The 19,546-nt window shown below is 42.5% G+C and overlaps 1 protein-coding gene across 2 annotated transcripts in view; it reads left to right on the top strand.

Annotated features, from left to right (window-relative positions):
• The first annotated feature begins 1,139 nt into the window (after positions 1 to 1,139).
• LOC142006876 (ras-related protein Rab-30) overlaps positions 1,140 to 19,546 on the top strand; it is a 182,062-nt gene continuing 163,655 nt past the window's right edge. The window contains exon 1 of one of the 2 annotated variants that reach the window (XM_074983421.1): positions 1,140 to 1,293. The gene's annotated coding sequence lies outside the window, so the exon portion shown is untranslated. The remainder of the gene's footprint in view (positions 1,294 to 19,546) is intronic. The other variant, XM_074983393.1, reaches the window with a different exon arrangement.

Genomic DNA, 19,546 nt, shown 5'->3' with positions numbered 1-19,546 from the left:
ACAGGAAGAGTCACAAATGACGGCCTTACAGCCCAGGTCCCTCTCCCAAACAAGCCAGTAACTCTCCCACCCAACTGGTGGAAGAGCTACTGATGGAGGCTGAACCCAGCCAGGACTGAGAAGGCTGCGAGGAGAAGAGAAACTCTCCCGAGAACTTATCGCTTCCACAGCAGCGGGGCCTTCTCCCTCGCCGTCATCTCCAGTGACTCTGCAGCGCTACCCGACGGCCGTCCTGCCACCCGTGAGGGAGGGGCCCCATCACCGCGCGGCTCGGTGGGCGCCAGAGAAGCCGCGTACCCCGACCCCAGCCGCTCCGAACCACCGCTCACTCTGCGCCCGCTCCCCACCCGCGGGTAGGGTCCCTCTCCGCCGCAGCGCGGCCGCAAACACAGCTGGGTAAAGACTCGGCCCGACTCCCACCCACGACGGACTCGCGCATTCGCCTGGCTCCGCCCGGGCCCTCAGCGCCGCCGCCCCCAGTCCCGCACCCTCCATCCCTGCGGTCCGGGGTCTTGCGAGCCCCCGGCTAAGCCAGCGACCTCGCTCTCACAGCGCGAAGGAGATGGGAGAGGGATGTGCCGCGCACGCTCCTACTCGGCAACCGACCCTCGCAGGGGACTTCAGCGCGCCTCGCCGCACCGTCCTCGCTGGCGGAGGATAACCGAACGTTCCGCGCGGTTTATTGGCCCCCGCGCCTCCCCGTCTCGTGTGGTGGGAGAGAGGCGCGCCCGCTTCCTCCCTTTCCTTACTCGCCCCTGAGCATTCCGCTCCCGCCCTCCCCGGCCGACATTTTAATCCGCTTTCCCGGCCGCTCCTCCACACTAACGGCGAACCCGCATCACCAACATGGCCGCCGAGCGTGCCTTCGCCTTTTTCCCCACCCGGTTTTCTCTGCGGCTGCGCGACGCAGAACCTTATGGGAGTTGTAGTACTCCATGCTTCGGGGGCTTGCCGCTCGATGTGAGAGCGAACTACACATCCCAGAATGCCTCACTGCCAATCTTAAGGGGCCAATGGGAGGCTTCCCTCCTCCCCCCTCCCACCCTGGCCATGGGGATGATGTCATTGCAAAACAGACAGGGGAGGATTCTGCACTGCAATTCATTGTGCTACTCCGTAGCCTCCTCCCCCTACTGCTGAAGTGCTAGGGCAGTGGCTGAGTCCCAAGCGGGGGGGAAACTATACAGCCATCCCAAGGGAGCTACAAGCCTTACCCCGTGTCTCAGTGATTGAATCCCACATTGCGTCTTGTTTTATGATCTCGCCGGGGAAGGGGGGAAATCCCAAACCCAGGTGAGTTCTGTGATTTCTTCTGATCAACTTATCTGTAATGTGCATTTTAAAGTCACAAAAGTGCTATTGATGGGTGAGGTTCAGTGCAGGGCGTTTGTGGGGGCATGGGGAGCACTGCAACCGCAACAGCGACAAAACACCTTCGTTCTTTTCCTTGTGCATTGAGTGGTCCATAAACGTGATTATTATTTTTGGAGGGGCGGTTGCGTGTGAAAAATCCTTACTGAGCTAGACTTGCCTGCAGCACGGTCATCAGACAGTGTTGTTTTTCCTTCGTATACAGATGTTGGCGTGGGGTCTGTGTCTGGTGTGGAGAGCAAGACGGAGCTGAGATACGCATTTATGATATTGTGGTGCCTTTTTTAAAAAAATCCTTGATGCATTTTTAAAACAGCTAATTTATCCTGGAATAAGATGTTTACTTAATATAGTTTTGAATACTTTGTTGCCTTTTTTTCTTGCATTTAAAAGAACAAATGGATGATGTATTTGAAACTATAGACTTACTACTTATGTGGAATGCTTTCTTTCCTTTTCCCCACATCTTCAGGATGATAAATTAAAAATAGCCACAGCAGTAGGCTCAATCATATTGAAATATGTGTACAAAATATATAGAAAGGGTACAACACACACTGCTCATATGTGTCAGTATTCTTTTTAGATAGTCACAGGATGCTTAAGTGTGATTTGTTTTTATTAAAAATATTCTCTTTTAAATATTGCTAATTTTGAGCGTCACTGAGTTGTTTGAAAAAGTGAACATCTGTAGATCTTTCTTAAAAACTCCATTGGAACTTTCAGCACACAGTAATACTTTATAAGTAGAAATTTGATTGTACTTCACCAAGATACAATTTTTACTAACAGATAACTGGAGGGAATTCAGTTGGTCATCTCAATGATGAAAGTAGCAGCAAATACGATTGACTGTAATTTGCTATTGCTTAATGACGCCAAGATGCTATAGGATACGAGATAGGCGTGTTTCTGGCTGGTGAGTGAGATCTGGGACTGTTAGCGGGGGTTCAGAGGGCAATGTATATGGTAAGTTTTTGTTAGAATGGTAGGTTTTTGTTAGAGCTATTCACTTTCTTTGTCAGGGAAAAAATGACCTGAGTTGCATGACTTGCTCTCAGTTACTTAAATTGTTTAAAAGTTATTTTCGAGTAGTATGAGTAAATAGATACTTTGAAAATCAACAGCTGGACTGGTAGACACTGTATAGACAGATGTACCCAATCTTACCTTATTGAACTTCTGATTTACTTGGTTTTCCTTTTGTCATAAGTAGAAGAAATGTGGGTGTTTTTAAAATTAACTCTGGAATCTGACACAGCCTGGTTGTCTTTGGAGAGGGTGCAGTGTAGAGCACGTGATTCGAGGGTGGTGGGGGAACTAGGCATCTGGGTCCTTTCCCAAGTTCTGTCCTTAAGTCTTGAGTGAAAGTCACTAGCTTCAGTTTCAGTATCTTAAAATGGGAATAATGACTGCTTTTGTTAAGAATTTTGAGATGTTTGCATGTATATTGCTACCATATCAAGGTGCAAAATATTACTTTTTCTTTTTTAAGACCATATTGTCACTGCAATTGCAAGAATATTCCAGAGAAATCCACTTTCTGTTTTCAAACATATTAGCAGGAAACACAAAACCCCTTCACTGCAGAATTTGCAGCATCTCTCATTTGTGTTCCTTCAAAGTTTATCATCTACAAGGGCTGACTCTGTTTGGGGCACAGGAAGGGTGCGTGCAGCTGAGCTGATTTTCCTCCACTGCTGCATATTTGCTTCTGTGCTATTCTTGTGTAAGTGAGACTGTTTTATCCTCTGGCAGACTTTCCTTGGAACTGCCATGCTAAGGGATGTGTGACATGAGTGCAATGTGGACAATGAAACTCCCTGTTCCTTTTGATTAAAGTGTTTGTAAACACTAACACAATGGTTATGGAGGCAGTGTGTAGTTCAGTGGCTTTTATTTGATCCTATCTTGCAACTACATTCCTGAGGGTAAACATTCCTCATCTAATCTCCTTGTATTTTTTTTGGCTCTCTTCTTTTTTTCTTCCTTCCTTCCTTCTTTGTTCCTGCTAAGTTAAAGGAGAGGAACAGCAGTGCATACAGTCCAGTTGCCTTTTTTTCTTTTTTAAGACTTCTTTTCTTTCCTGGAATGGCATCTCTGTCCTCTTTTTTTTTTTTGTCAAGGGAGTGAGTGCATAATTTAATATATGGCTTATCCTGTTGGCTATACGTGAAGAACCTCTACAGCACTGATTTTGTGGGCTGTAAAGAACAAGTGCTGGAACTGCAGTGATAGTCTGAAAGTGTATTCTGTAAATTAATGACATGTAAGTTAGGAGAAATTTATATGGTAGGGGATTCAAAGAATGGCAGGGGGTGTAATATAGTTCCTAATGTAAATACAGTGCCTGTATATTTATACCCATTTTGCATTCTTATTTATTGTTTCCATGTATTCTTGTTTTATCATGTTGCTATATTTGTGATTTTCTATAATTAGCAATGAGTTTGTTTAATGAATTCTGGTGCTGTATAATAACAGAGCAATATTTTTAGAGTTAAAATGCGTATCAAAATGCAAACACCAAGTAACACACATGCAAATGCAATATGCATCAGGATGAATTGCAGTTTTTGTCTTGCAGTAGCAGAAATGTAAAAAGACTATAAAAGTTGGACATTCAGGGGATCATCATCTGTCATCATGAATGATAAGAAACAAGGTGGGCAAGGTAATGTCTTCTGTTGGTGAGGGAAACAAGCACTTGAACTTGATATTACCTCACCTACCTTGTCTCTCTAATATCTTGGGAACAGACAATGCTACTACATTGCACTCAACCATGAATGAGCAATGTCAAGAACTATCACCTTGCTTCTACCAAATAGCTGGGTTTATAAAAACTTTAACTTTATGTCTGGATCCCACAAAGAATTGGGCACGTGCATTTACTCATGCAAGTAACTCCACTAGGTTTGTGCGAACAAAGTTATATGCAGGTCCACATGATTGCAAGGTCAAGCCATTATTTGCTAAGCATCAGCAATGAGGTATACACTGTATTGGATTTAAAGAAAAATGGTCCTTAACTGAAAGTGCTTTCGGATAGGAAAGGTCCCAGTCCCAAATAAGATCTACTAGCAGGGACACATTCTGAATTCTACCTTGATGTGGAATTGAGGTCTAAAATGTACAGACACAAATAAGAAAAGATGGACTTGGAGAGCCAAGGAAAATGTTGACATAGATTTGTTCTCCTCTGCTGCAGTGCTGGGAGAGAAGGCATTTGAGTGATTGAGGCTAGTGCAGAGGGTATGGAGCTAGTGGGAAAAATTAGCCTTTAGGAAAGATTTGAATGAAGAGAACTTGATGCACTGGGACTTAAGTGGTAACAAAAAGGTAGTCGTGTTAGTGTGTACTCCAACAAAACAAAGCAGCAGAAATGTAGCACTTCTGGTAACATTGTATGTGCTATTATGTGCCAACAATGCCCTGACACTATGTGCATTGGACAGACTGGGGAAAAACTTCTCCAAAGAATAAATGGACACAGAGCAGACATCAAGAAACTCAATACACATGTCAGTCAGTGAACACTTCAGTGGAGTGGGCCATTCTGTTAAATACCTGAGAATTTCTGTTCTGCAACACAGAGAATTTAACAACAGATTAGAGTGTGAGATTTCTGAGTTAGAGCACATATTCAAATTCGACACATTAACACATAGTATGAATAGAGATGTCAACTACCTCACACATTACAAAGACTGCTGCCCTTCCTTTGATTCTTGTAATTATCTCAGACAGGACTATTAAAATTCCCCCACCTCTCACCCCTTCCTTCTATCCTATGTGATTTGTCATTTTTTTTATTGCATTTTTTTTTCTTTTTGGTCCTCTGTACTTACATATGTCAGTCTGTATTGGAAATGAAAGTGATCTGATGAAGTGAGTCTGTCCCATGGAAGCTCATCACCAAATCTTTGTTTTGTGGGACTTAAGTGGTCACTTGTATAGGGGCCTCTTGGAAGAAGATGAAAAATCAGAAATGTGAGAAGAATAAAGAGAGTGCTGATTCTGGTATATCCTATGACCCTTTTTCTATTGTCGCTCCCATAAAACGGGTTTTGTTCTTTTTTTTTGACCAGTGTAATCTGTGTGTGTTACATGCCCCCTACCTCCACACCGTTGCTAGTGCACATGAAATGAGTCATTCACTGCTTGATTGAGGGAACCTTGCCCTTTTAACTCAAGCAGTAGCAACTCCTGCTTTTTGTTTTGGAGGTCTCCAGTTCAACCTTAAGTGCGTTAGTCAAGATGGCATCCATCACTGGCAACTTCATTCATCTTGTGTAACTGTGAATTGTGTGATCTGTCTTATGGAGATTTATCTGCAGCTGTATTGTTTCTGTGCCGGGGGCTTTTTTCCCCATAAATAAAATAAATGAAAAGGTACAGCAGTCCTGATTCTGGATTTTAGTATTGGGTACTATCATAAGAACATAAGAACATAAGAATGGCCATACTGGGTCAGACCAAAGGTCCATCAAGCCCAGCATCCCATCTGCCGACGGTGGCCAATGCCAGGCGCCCCAGAGAAGGAGAACAGAAGACAAGTGATTTATCTCCTGCCATCCATCTCCTGCCCTTGTTATGAAGGCTAGGGCACCATACTTTATCCCTGGCTAATAGCCATTTATGGACCTGACCTGCAAAAATTTATCAAGCTCTTTTTTAAACCCTAATAGAGTCCTGGCCTTCACAGCCGCCTCGGGCAAGGAGTTCCACAGGTTGACTGTGCGCTGTGTGAAGAAAAATTTCCTTTTATTAGTTTTGAACCCACTACCCATCAATTTCATTTGGTGTCCCCTAGTTCTTGTATTATGGGAAAAGGTAAATAATTTTTCTATATTCACTTTCTCCACACCATTCATGATTTTATATACCTCTATCATATCGCCCCTCAATCGCCTCTTTTCCAAACTGAAAAGTCCCAGTCTCTCTAGCCTCTCCCCATATGGGACCCTTTCCAAGCCCCTAATCATCTTAGTCGCCCTTTTCTGAACCTTTTCTAATGCCAATATATCTTTTTTGAGGTGAGGAGACCACATCTGCACGCAGTACTCGAGATGTGGGCGTACCATAGTTTTATATAGGGGAAGTATGATATCTTTTGTCTTATTATCGATCCCTTTTTTAATAATTCCTAACATCCTATTTGCCTTACTAACTGCCGCTGCACACTGCGTGGATGTCTTCAGAGAACTATCCACTATAACTCCAAGATCCCTTTCCTGATCTGTCGTAGCTAAATTTGACCCCATCATGTAGTACGTGTAATTTGGGTTATTTTTTCCAACATGCATTACCTTACACTTACCCACATTAAATTTCATATCCTTTTTGTTTTAGGGAGAGATTTGTTTTTTTTTTAGTGGTGGACTCTAAAACATGAAAGTAAATTGTGCTGCTAATAGTTTCAGAAATGGCAGTCAGAAAATGTGTCTGAGCCCAGCTTTTTGTGTGTGCCTGTGTGTGCGTATTTTGTCCAGATTACATGGATGTACATGGTAATGTCAAAGAGAAATTATGGATCATAATATGAGTATATCGATTATAGTAGGATAGGAATTGCATAGAATGGGACAGAGTAGGATAAACCTGGGAATAATAGGATAACATTTAAATCAGAGAAAATTGTGGCTGGATATCAGAGTGTATCAGAGTGTGAGACTTGTTCACTTAGCTGAGTGAAGATTATTCCATCTTGTAAAATATCTGATCTGAAGAAGTGGGTCTGTCCCATGAAAGCTCATCACTTAATAAATTATTTTGTTAGTCTTTGAAGTGCTACTTGACTGCTTTTTTGTTTTCCATCTTGTAAGTGATGACAATTCCATTACAAAATCATTATCTCAGTGGGAGAAAGCCTGGAATGTAGATTACAGGAACACTTCTGCTTTGGTTGGGAACATGGACTAAATGACCTACAAGTTTCTAATTTCTATAACTTGACATAATTGTTGATAGAAAGTGTGCTTTTATTGTTAACTGCCTGTTATAGCATGAAAAATTATGTTGTCATGTTTGCAATCTTTCCCTGGGCTGTGATGCTTCTCAGTTAGACTATGCTTCAAATGAAATAGAACAAATTGGAGCAAATATATCCCTGATGTGACTCCCATTTAATTCATTACAATTACATGAGGAATTACTTTGGCCCATTAAAATCAATGTTACTATTTAAACATAGTTAGGTTTCAAGAATTCAATTGGAAGGTTTCAATTTTTAATGGTAAATGTTGGTAGACATAGAGTTCACCATACACGCTCAAAAATGACAAAACATTTCCATTGATCATTGAAATTTACAGATAGGTGGAGAGCCATGTGTGGATACAAATATCTAACCACAGGTGCTACTTGCAGTGCTCTATTCCTAGAAGATGCTGCTGCCAAAGGAGAGGAGCATGGTGCCACCATTCCCAAGAGGCAGTACTACTGCACATCCTGGAGGAGCTGCCAGCATTGGGTGCTGGCTTCTGGGAGAGGCGGCGCCACACTTCTTTCCTTTGGGTGTGGTGTCTTCTGGGAGTGGAGCCCTGCACATCAGCAGCTACCAATTTTTGTCCTCGAGATATTCGCGTCCATGGGTAGACACTGGTATCTGCATAGGGCTCTATAAATCAGTAAAAAAAGAGTAATGGTGCTTGGGGAAACTACACAGTTTGATTTAAGGCAGTTTTCTTTGTATGTTGGGATATGAGTTGACTATTTGTGTTTTTAACAGTTATGAAGTTTTAACATCTTGAATCTTAGTATCTACTGTCATTAAATAAATTTCACGCCTTCTATTGTCTGACCCCTCTATAATTTTCCATTATTGTGAACACTTATATTGATAAAAATAAAAAGAAATGCTTAAAATAAACTGATGTTATCTGTCATGTTATTTAAAAGATAATCATTCTGCCAAACCCAAAAGCAACTGAGAGCAAATTATAGTGGATCATTATTACAGTTGGTTCGTCACTGCTCTTCCTCTCGGGTACTAAAAATTGTCAATATGGGATGTCTACACTGGAGCTGAAGATGTGATTTCCAGCTAGGGTAAACATATAAGCTACATCTACATTAGAGAGTTTTGTTGACAAAACCCACGGAGCATCCACACCAAAAGTGCGTGCTGTTGACAGAACTCGTCACTTTTGTAGACAGCCTTCTGCCTCTCCCCCATGAGGCAGAATACCTTTCTTGACAGAATCTGTTGACAAAAAAGCTGTGAGGACACTCCGGGGGTCCCTCTGTCAAAAGACAGGGCTTCTGGGTCACTGGGCTGACCTGTGTGCTGTGCTTCCGGTTGGCCATTCTGTTGAGAGAGTGGTCAGGCAGTCTGGGTTCTCTCTGTTGACAGAGCAGATTGACAGAGCAATCCTCTTTTGTGTGTGTTGGCAATCTGTTAACAGAAGTTTTATTGGAAAGGTAATGTCTGTTGACAGATTGCTGTACTGTAGGCAGAGCCATACACACTGGCTCTGATGGAGCTCGCGTACTAAAAATAGAAGTACATCCATGGCAGCACAAGCAGCAGGATGAGCTAGCTGCCCCGGGTATATGCCTATGGTTTCAGATGGCATCATACTCAGAACAGCTCACCTAGCCTGCTGCTGGTATTGCCACATTTATGTTTCTGTTTTTTATGTGAGCTCAGTCAGCTTCAGATTACACCTCCAGCTCCAGTGTATACATAACCACATGTAGAGCCTGTGCAAACAAAGCATATGGGAATTGTGCTTTAACATGACCCTGTGTACAGAGGTGGAAAACATACCTGAAAAGTTACTTGACTAAAAGTACGGTTGCTTTGTGGTGGTAGTAGTGGGAGAAGAGGAGAGAATTGGTGACACTCAGAATTTGCTCTAACTGGGTTGTAAAGATATTGCCTTAAAATGTCTTCTTAAATTTAAGGCAGGGGTGCAGGAAGAGTGCAAGGCAACATATATGTGGATCGTCTTATAAAAGTTTTTCGTTATACAACCTGACTTCTGGGATCACTTTATGAGAAATTCCCTAATGGGATCTCTTTTATAGGTTTCCTTCAAAGAGTGGACCGTTGCTTTGCTTTGTCTTTTGCTGCTTTCTAGTGATTGAAAAGACATTTAAATTCTGTGGGTTTTTTCAAACTAGAAATTTAGGATTTGTCTGCCCTGAAACACTAGACGACAAGGAGAAGTGATAAGATTGTGTCTTCTCAGATGTCCTAAAATCTCTGTAGCCTGCATAATCAACAGGTGAAATTACGTTTTTTCTTCAGGTGGTTTAAAATTATGTCTTGCAAGGGTTTTTTTTTTCTCTTCTTTGGTTGCAACTGATTAAGACTTGAATAATAAAATAGGCTGAAAAAGCTTTCTTTACACGTTTTAGATCATCAGTATATGGGAATATAAACCTGTCTCATAGAGCTGGAAGGGACTAATGAGTCTAGTCCCCTGTACCCACAACAGGACCTCTCATTATCCTTGACAGTTTTTTTTTTTAAATCAATTTTCCCCAGATCCCAAACTGTCCCCTTCAAGGATTGGCCTTACAACCCTGGGTTTAGCAGGCCAATGCTCAAACCACTGAGCTATACTCTCTTCTTCCAGCAAGAGCTGATGATCCCTGTTTTGACCTTGCTGATACGGCACATATTAAGAATGAAAACGTTTGAAATCATGGACGAATATTTCATATATTTGGTACTTTATGAGGAAAGGCAGGAGAGAGGGAAAAAAAGCCTTCCCTTTTTATTTTTCCAGTTCATCTTTAACTGCATTCTCATGTGTGTCTTCGTAGGAAAAAGGGTGCTGGCTAAAATGAGGTAATGTCCTAATGAACACTAGGGAATCAATATTCACAAGTTGACAGGTTAAGGTAGAGTATGAGGAAATTTAAAGTTTATTTTAATCTGTTAACCCATGTTAAAAACTACAGGCTGCATTATTCAAAAATATTTTACCTCATGTAAGAACTGCCCCCCTTTCCCACTGCCCCCCTAGTGAAGGCAAAGCTTTGTAGATTGTAATTCTTAACAGTGCAACAATGGACTAACACTTAACTCTAGATCTTCTGACCTGCTCTGTGCATGTTACTGAGGGTGGAACTTCAGGAGGGGAAGTGCTCTCACTAAAAAGGGTAATGAGTTTTTGTGGGTAAGACTGATGAAGTGGGGCTACCCATGAAAGCTCATTATCCAATAAATAAAATTGTAAGTCTTTAAGGTGCTACAGGACCTCTTTTGTGAAGCCCCCGACTAATACTGCTACCCCCTTTGAGTCTATTCACTGAAAACGGGTCATTTTTATCTGTTAACTGAAAACTGCTTACATGAAGCGAATTCATCAGCATCAGTTACTTCTCAATAACTCTCTCTCCACAGCCTCCTCACATGGTAGCTAGCAGGGAGACAACTGTGTGTCTTTACAAGTAACTTTTACATATACTGCTGGTGTATAACATTGCCCACTGAAAATATAAGTGCTTGAGAACATTATATGGGATTAGGGATTTTCCTGGAGAATTTTGGATCTTGTACACACAGAATTACTTTGGCACTTTGAGACTGTATCTGTGCTGCGTATCCAAGAAGCCTGTGATTTTAAGAGTTGGCACATTTGTTTAAAAAATTTTATCCCTTTTGTTTCTGAATGATGCATGCTGTTTAATGGGAGCTGTGCTCACTTTCTTCATCCCAGCATTTTTTCACATTTTCAAAACATGGTAGTATCTTTCGGCCTGACTTGTTTGTGTGTGTGTGTGTGCAGGTCTGTGCAGGTGTGTGTGTGTACACACACAATTTTGCATTAACTTTTGAACTTTCAGATTAGTGAAGAGAATGAGTAGAAATTTGTTAACTGTCTTACAAAGAAAGTGCGAACACCTAACAAAATGGAAATTGCTTTCTAAATTGTGCAAATGGAGCTGCTTCTTCTGATATGTGATTGTTGTGATATGTAACTTGTGTTTAAAATATTTATATCCCATGCATACCACTGAAAGGGTAATTATCCTGTCATTGATTCCTGACTCTATCAATGTCAGGTATATTGTGGATGTAGGTAATAATGAATCACCCCCCCATTATTGTATTTTAAAATTAGATTAGGGGTGTGATTCCCAGGGCTCCACTTCTCCCCACCTAACCCCTGCCTTCAGTATAATATTTAAATAAATAGATCCATATTAAAATGTTGAAAAACCTCCCCATGTACCTTCAGACCCAAAGACGAAACTTCTTAGTATGGATTTTGTCTGCAGTAGCAAGTTGTAGCAATTAAAAGTTCTTTCGTCATACTGCCACCACAAAACTGTTCCAGCAGAGCACATACACAATTGGCCATTTGTGTGGGTGTATTGTGCCCACGCAGTCTCAAAATGTGTCAGAAAAACTGTGTTGCACTGCAAGTAGCCAAACAGTGTTTTCCATCTTGCTCCTAGGACAAATATTATGGGGCAGCAGCTGTATAATGTGGGATACCCACTGTACTCTCAGGGAATTGTGGGTCAAATACAATCAGCAACTGTTACAATCATACTACAATCAGCAACTCTTACCTTCAATTTACGAGCTTGCTGCTGCAGATGCTATTCATGGAACAACTGCACTATAAAAAATACCTTGTCGCCATCAGAAATAGCTTACATGCACGTTTCCCCCTTTCTCATGCATCCCAAATGAATTGGTTTTATGTCCTGCCCTTCTTGTAGTGTGTTTCTTCTCAGCCTGTTCCTGAGGGCTGGGATAAACTTTCTGCTTGTCCTTGTGAACAGGATTTTCAAGCCATGTGCATGTTGGACCATTCAAGACCCCCATTTTATTACAAAGGTCTGAATTTTCTCCTTGCCATCAAGCCTGAGGGGCAACGTTTAGGTACAGGACAGAGAAACAGATTGTGCGTGTGAAGACCTTCTTCTCCAAAGCACTTAAGTACATGCTCAGCTTTAAGTATGTGAGTAGTTTGAATAGACATTTGAACTAAAATCTTCTTCCTCCTTCTCCTCTTTGCTTTCTGAATTACTACAGCCCGCGAGACAATGGAAGTAATGCACTGGCAATCATAAAAAGACAGAATGCCAGTTTAAGCGTGGAAGAAAATAAACCTTATTCAAAATTTGAGTGGTTGTAATTATTCTCCCTGTTACAGTTTTCAAAATTGGAATGATTAAATCTGAAATAAATTGACCACAAACTCCCACAACCCAGCCAACCAATGGAAAACAAACAACAAAAATCCAGCCAAAAATCTGCAGTCATTTCAGCTACAGTAAATTAGGATGATATTGAAGTAAATATTAAACACACAGACTCTCTTTTAAGGTCTGCATTTCTGGAGAATTGGTCTCTGAAGCAAAAGAACAAACCTGGCATTAATTGTTTACTTTGACTGTTGCTCATCAAATCAGTAAGTCTTTTGCATCAGTTCCTAATATAGCTATTAAACAACCAAATCAGGATGTTAAATGTCAGACTGTTCTGAAAATTTAAAGAACAACATTAAAACTGAAATTGTAAACTGTTTTCCCTTTTCATCCTGTGGATAATGCTCTTCATTATTATTTTTTTTCAGCCCCATGACCACTGATGTTCTGTGAGCTTGGTTATGCAAACAGATATGCCTGTGTGGAGTCCCATTGTCACTGAGAACTCTGTGGTCAAAGGTGGCTCCTTTTTTCCCCCCCTGATTAAGGAGATACAACCCTCTCATAGAGCTGGAATGATACCTCAAGACAGTTATCAAGTCCAGTCCCCTGCCTTCTTGGCATGACCAAGGATCATCTCCCCCTCTCATTTGCCCAAGATACCTAAATGATCCCCTCAAGGCCTGAGCTCACAGCCCTGCGTTTAGCAGGCTAATGCTTAAACCACTGAGCTATTAAGGATTGAGGTACAAACATTTATGTCTGTGACTTGTGTAGTTACCATTTGCAAAATATGTATTTTGTACTACTGAGCTTTCAGGAAAGTTGTAGCGTATTGGATACTGGTATATTTTTGGCTTAATGGAATGGAATGTACTTTAAAAAGCATTGTGTTCTAATTTTTGGTCTTCTAGGTATGCAAAATTCAGGCCTTTAAAAACTTACGTGGTTTTTCTCATTTAAAAATACATTGAAAACAACTGGTTCAACTAATGCTAAATTTTTAACACTTTTTTTTTCAGAATTTAACTCTTGTTGTTTATTTGTGTAATTAATTCCAACCTGAAAGATTGAGTTTTCTTGAAGTTGTTTTTCAAACATTTCTGTGGACTATACAACCACCCAGACCCATTCTGACCCTTTTATTGTATGTGCTTATGACATTGTGTATTCTTTTAAGTATGAACTGTGCAGTGAATGAAGTATAGGTAGAAACTTTCCATTTACTTGTCTGTGAAGTTTTGCTTAATAAGGTGTTATTGGGACTCGTTCAGTAATATGAAGGGAGGGAAAAATAACATGTCCATATGCATAGGGTTTTGGCTGCTTGAAGACAGCATGTCACCAAAATAAAGGCTCTTTTCCTGTCCTAGTTCAAAGACTCATTTCAAATGGACAGAACAATCTGTGCTACATGGGGAGAGAATTGGGAAGACTGTATTCTAATAGTTCGCACATAGCTTGTACTGGGAAGGTGGGAGATGTACGTTTGTATATACATTCCAAAGTGAGGATATTTTAATCCAATACTAATATGTTGTGGCAGTTATGATGATGATGATGATGATGATTGTATGGCATTCTGAAGCTGGCTGTGGTTAACAGTATGGTTCCTGCCTTGCTGGGAATGTGAGCAAGCAAATGTGAGTACTGACATGCAAGATATGTTCATAGTCTGTGCTCAGAATTTTAAGATTCACGGTTTTCCGTTTTTTTTTGCCACAACTTCTAACAGAGCTGTCTCACCTTATCTGACTGTCAGATGCTGAGGCTGAATGACTGGGGCTGGATCACTTAATCATTGCCCTGTTTTGTTTATTCCCTTTGAGGCATCTGGCCCTGGCCACAGTCAGAAGACCAGATACTGGGCTGAGTGAACCTTTGTGCTGACCTAGTATGGCCATTTTTAAGGTCTTCTTACAGAAAGAAGGTCTGAGATTTTGTCTTTGCCACGAGACTGGTTAGAAGACAGTTAAATCTGTTGAGTCATCAGGGTAGACACAATAGCTTAAATCATATTTGTGAGTTAGAACCCCTAGAGCAGGGATTCCCAGCCTATGGGTCGGGACCCAAATGTGGGTTGCCATTAGATTTTCTAAAGGTCACCAGCTAGTGGCTCCGAGTCACATGTAGCCATTTGCAGCTCTTGCCACTGAGTCATCCAGCTCCCAGTCCCTGCCCTGCAGTGCTGAAATGGAACTCCATTCAATTGGCAGGAGGAATCCAGCCATTAAACCAATTAAACTGAGTCCCATTTCCGTGTGGCAGGGCAGGAACTGCCCATACTGCAGATGGGGAAAGAGAGTAGGAGGGCTGAGGGGAACCATGTGGTGGAGGCGGTGGCCCAGAGAAGGAGCAGCAGGGAGCAGCAGTGGCGTTTGTGTGAGGTAGGTGGGGGGCATTTTGGGTCTGCAAGGGGTTTAAGCCTGGGATTGTTGGGGCGCGAATCAAGATTTATAAAATAAATTTCCCAGGGGAGAAACTCCTCTTCCCCTGATCCCAGTTTTGAATTGCCTTGGGTCACAAAGTTGTACTGAATTGTCAAATGGAGTCACTGTCTCAAAAAAGGTTGGCGACCTCTGCCTTAGAGAGAGTCCATAGAGGGAGAAGAGGAGGGGGCTAAATGTGGACTCCTGTCGAACCTCCTCAATATATTGTAGAAGGGATGCTGATGAAGAGCTTGTATGTGAAGTTTTGAAGAAATGATTGGAATAAGGGGGAGAGCCAGGAGAGGACAGAGTTGTGAAAGTTGACGAAGGACAGGCTTGCAGGAGGGAAGAGCATGGTAACCGTGTGATGAGTTGGCTGATTTTCTGGTTAGGAGAAGGTATCATCAGCTTATTTTAATCATCTAGTGGCTATGGCTGTGAAAGTCTTTGAAATCCTGACTGAAAGCCAGTGCTGTACTGTCTTTGATGTTCTGCGGACAGTTTCAGTGCTGCCTTGGCTCGTCAGAGCTTGCCCAAGCTACAGTGAAAGCTGGAGTCTTCCCCTTCATCTGCTGCTGTTCCAAACCCTGGGGGCAGCAGTGGGGCTAAGAATTGGAGCAATCTCACTTTGGTGCGTGTGAGGAAGGAAATGGCATTATAGCTCTTCACTGCAAAGGAAGGTTTAAACTGTAGCTGAGCTGGAGCAGTGAAGGTGGGTGAAGCCTTTTGGGGTGACCCCAGGTGTCTGGGGTGTATTGCAGGGAGAGAGCCCTACCTTTGTTCACCAGGGAAAGCTGTCCAGCCACTGCCTATTTGTAACACAGGAGCTCCACTCCAGACTCCAAAGTCCCTCTGTTTCCCTCTGCAGGCTAAGAATTTACACACCTCGCTTTGGTCAGTTTAAATGCCCACTCCCTTAGTATTCCCCTTAGTCACCCACCTCCACACCTGGCCCTGCCCCCAGCCTGCCTCTTCCTGCTTCTACTCTGCCCCTGCCCCATATTCTCCACTCCCCCCCCCCTTCACTTCTTCCTGCCCCTGCTCCACTCCCTTCCTGCCCCCATTCCATCCCTTCTTCCAAATCCCCAGCCCTGAGCCGTAAAACCCAGAGGATTACTGGGGGATTTGGTGCCATCAGCAGGTGTCAGATCCTCCCCCACACTCACTGGGGTAGAGGGAAACAGAATGACCCAGCCCCACCCTACTCTTCCATGGCTCCCAACAGCATCACTTGAGGGAACAGAGTTGGTTGGAGCCAGGTCACTCCTCCTCCCGCCAGTGCAGTGAAGCAGACCAGCCTGGCTTGGAGATGGAAGAGTGGAGCAGGCTCTGCTTCCCGCTGGCGGTGAATGCAGGGGTAGGCCTGATCCCAGCTGCCAGTGCCAGGGCCCTGGTAGCCTGCAGGATGCCCTGGGCCCTATGGGCCCTCCAAAGCAGAGGGTTTGGGGCAGCTGCCACAAACTGTCCATGGATGGGATTACTCTGGTTCTGGACACCCATGATGTGTGGAAACCTGGCTGTGGACGCTCTGCTAATCAGCTGGGCATGTTGATGTCACAACACATGCAGCCTACTTCTTAGAGGCAGCCAGAAAATAGAGGGAGTGCTAGGGGTGGTGGATACTTCTCACTTACCATGCCGGGAGGTAGCAGGCTACAGGACAAGAAGAGAAGAAAAGAGAAATTTTCTTCTCTATTCCAGCAGCTATAAATTTGTCTGACACTTACAAGGCAAAATACAAAAGCTGGATCCCCAGAAGAGGGTGCAGGGACAGCCCTTGTGAAGGAATCCCACCCTCCTTGCCTTTCTTGGCAGTAGGGAAGAGGTGGTAGAATAAATGAGACAAAACACAAGAGGATGAAGTAAAGGACACAGTACAAGGAGAAAGTGAAATAGATATGGGGGAGTTAAACAAAAGATGGATCTGAGTGTGCACATTACGAGACTGGAAAAACGTGAAACAGAGCGAGGACAAAAAGGAAAAGAAAGGACTCCTAGAAGAAGGAGAACTGAAGTAGAGGGAGGGAGATGTGGAATGCAATTTCCAGCTCTGCTAGCAACCTCTGTGACCTCGGCAAGTCACTTTGCTTCTCTGTGCCGTTATTTCCTCTGTCTTTTTTCTGTTTTGCCTGTTTGAATTGTAATTTGCCATATGTGGCAGGCGCTGACTCTTGCTACAGACATATAAGATGATACAAACCTTGCCTCTGTGAGTTATAGTAACTTCAGTGATCATGCCAGCACTGTGTAAGTCCTGCATTGCCTTCAGCATAGTCCTCAAAGTCTGCAGATCAGGTGTTCCACCTGGGTAGTTTCTTTCTGTGGTGATTCCAGTTTTAGTTAGGAATCTTCAGAGAAGTTATTCATTACAGAAGACACACAAATGAATTACAGTGAGAACCTGGGAACTGCCAGTTTCACTTGTAGGCAGTCTGTGAGGCTGCTTCATAGAAGCACTAGTGAACCAAAGGAGCAGATTAGTGAACAGACTGCAAGAATTTTAACTTATTTAATAGGAGTGAAATTTTCCTTCTCTAGGGTTACAAAAATGCCTTTTTCACCAGGAGAAGTCCTTTGGATTTCATTAGGTAGGTTTATGATACCAAATACACTGTTTAAACCTCTTCTCTGTTATTGTACATGGCCATGTCTAGAGTAGAGGGATTTGTCAGCAGAAGTTTTTGTTGGAAAATATCTTGCGACAAAACTTCTGGGGACAGATCTTGTCCAGACTGCAGAGTGGATTGAAAGAGCGATCTGCTCTGTTGAGAGAGCGCAGCCGGAATGCCTGGTCGCTGAACCGGCAAAACAGGCCACCCAGAAGCACAGCAGACAGGGTTGTGCAGTGTCCCAGAAACCTCTTCTGTTGACAGAAGGCCCCCTAGAACGTCCAGATTGGTGTTTTGTCGACAGATCTCTGCCAACAGCAGTGTTCTTCTTCGTGGTGACCAGGGTACGGCTGTCAACAAAAGTGCTGTGTTCTGTTGACTTACTGTCAACAGAACTCCATTGGGAATCTGGACGCTCTATGGGTTTTGTTGAGAAATCCCTCTAGTCTAGACATACCCCATAAGCAATGTTCTAAACATGAGGCATATGAAGGTCAGCTGGGATGCAAAATACCTGTGACACTTGACATTTAAATAGCATATTTCCATGACTCATGCTGTCTTCAGCATGACTATCCTGTGATGTTTCCAAAAATCAGACTCCATAGGCTATATGTAGCCAACAAAAGGATGTTTTGTTTCAGAGTGTGCCTGTGAGATAAAATAATTTTCTCTATTATCAAGGCATTGGTAGTGACTCACTTGTCAAGGTTGCATAGAGATTTGTACTAAAATCCTGATTAATTCTTTGCTGATTGAATAGTCTCCTGGCTTTAGCACAATATTTCTTCAGCAGATAGTACAATTTCAAATTCAACCAACTTTGTGCAGAAACAGCACTTTAAAAATCAAAACCAAAAGTGGTCAAGTAGCACTTTAAAGGCTAGCAAAATAATTGATTAGGTGAGCTTTTGTGGGACAGACCCATGGTCTGAAGAAGTGCTTTTTGTTTTGATAGTGTATAGACTAGCACGGCTTACTCTCTGTTACTGTACATTTTAAAAATGTTCTCTTAAAGTTTTATACTTGTTGCTTGCTCTTTGGTGTCTTGCACATGGACCAAGTCAGATATAGTTATAGCAAATGGTTTGCACTAGTATGCCCTGCACTCTTTCTTCGTCTCTGCTCACTCAGTCATTATTGCAGTCTGCTCCTTGCTACTTGATAAAGCTTATATCCTCCCACTCAATATCTTTGGCTTACCATTTGCTGCCCCTACACCCCATGGATAGTCACACTGCTGAAACCTTCCCCTGTTATCTTTCCTGTCTTCTCTGTGTGCTCCGATCCTATACCCTTTACTGCTCATCACTACATGACAATACTTTTAATAATCTGGGACGTTCCCATATGAAAAATATTGAAGTAAGGCTTTTAAAATTGCTTATCCTTTAAACACAATTTTATAACAATGAAGTAATTGCCAGTCAAGGCTATGTTAACACCCAGAAAAACCTCAGTTCACCAGTTCACAGCCCTTAATTTAATCCTGGACTTGTCATCTCAGCAGCAAGCCCTGTTTTTTTTTCTTGACACTGTGCACATATCTGTTTTCATTGTACCATAGCCTCATGTGCAATGTTGGCTAAATTTTGAGGTTGCTCCAAATTTGTCTAAATAGATACTTTGCAGGTTTTAGTTTAAAAAACAAACAACCAGTACTTGTTAAATTGGTGTAGACTTTAGTGAGAAAACAGAATCCTTTGAAGTTAAGTGGTTGTTTAGGGCTCAGTTCATTTGTTTCATCAGAGGTGACCTTATATTTTAATTTACACAAGTCTCATAGCTTTCCGTCCTCAAGAAAAGGTGTGGTAATGACCCACTGGCTTTGTATATTTGGCCTGTGGAACTCCTTGCCAGAGGATGTTGTGAAGACTTTTTAACAGGGTTTAAAAAAAAAACAACTAGATAAATTCATGGAGGTTAGGTCCATCAGTGGCTATTAGCCAGGATGGGTAGGAATGGTGTCCCTAGGCTCTGTTTGTCAGAGGCTGGAAATTGATGACAGCAGAGGGA

Source organism: Carettochelys insculpta, chromosome 1 (assembly GCF_033958435.1).
Source record: "Carettochelys insculpta isolate YL-2023 chromosome 1, ASM3395843v1, whole genome shotgun sequence".
In the NCBI taxonomy this organism is placed as follows: domain Eukaryota; kingdom Metazoa; phylum Chordata; order Testudines; family Carettochelyidae; genus Carettochelys; species Carettochelys insculpta.
The sequence above is the reverse complement of the archived record's forward strand: the minus strand, read 5'-3'. Positions and strand labels throughout refer to the sequence as shown.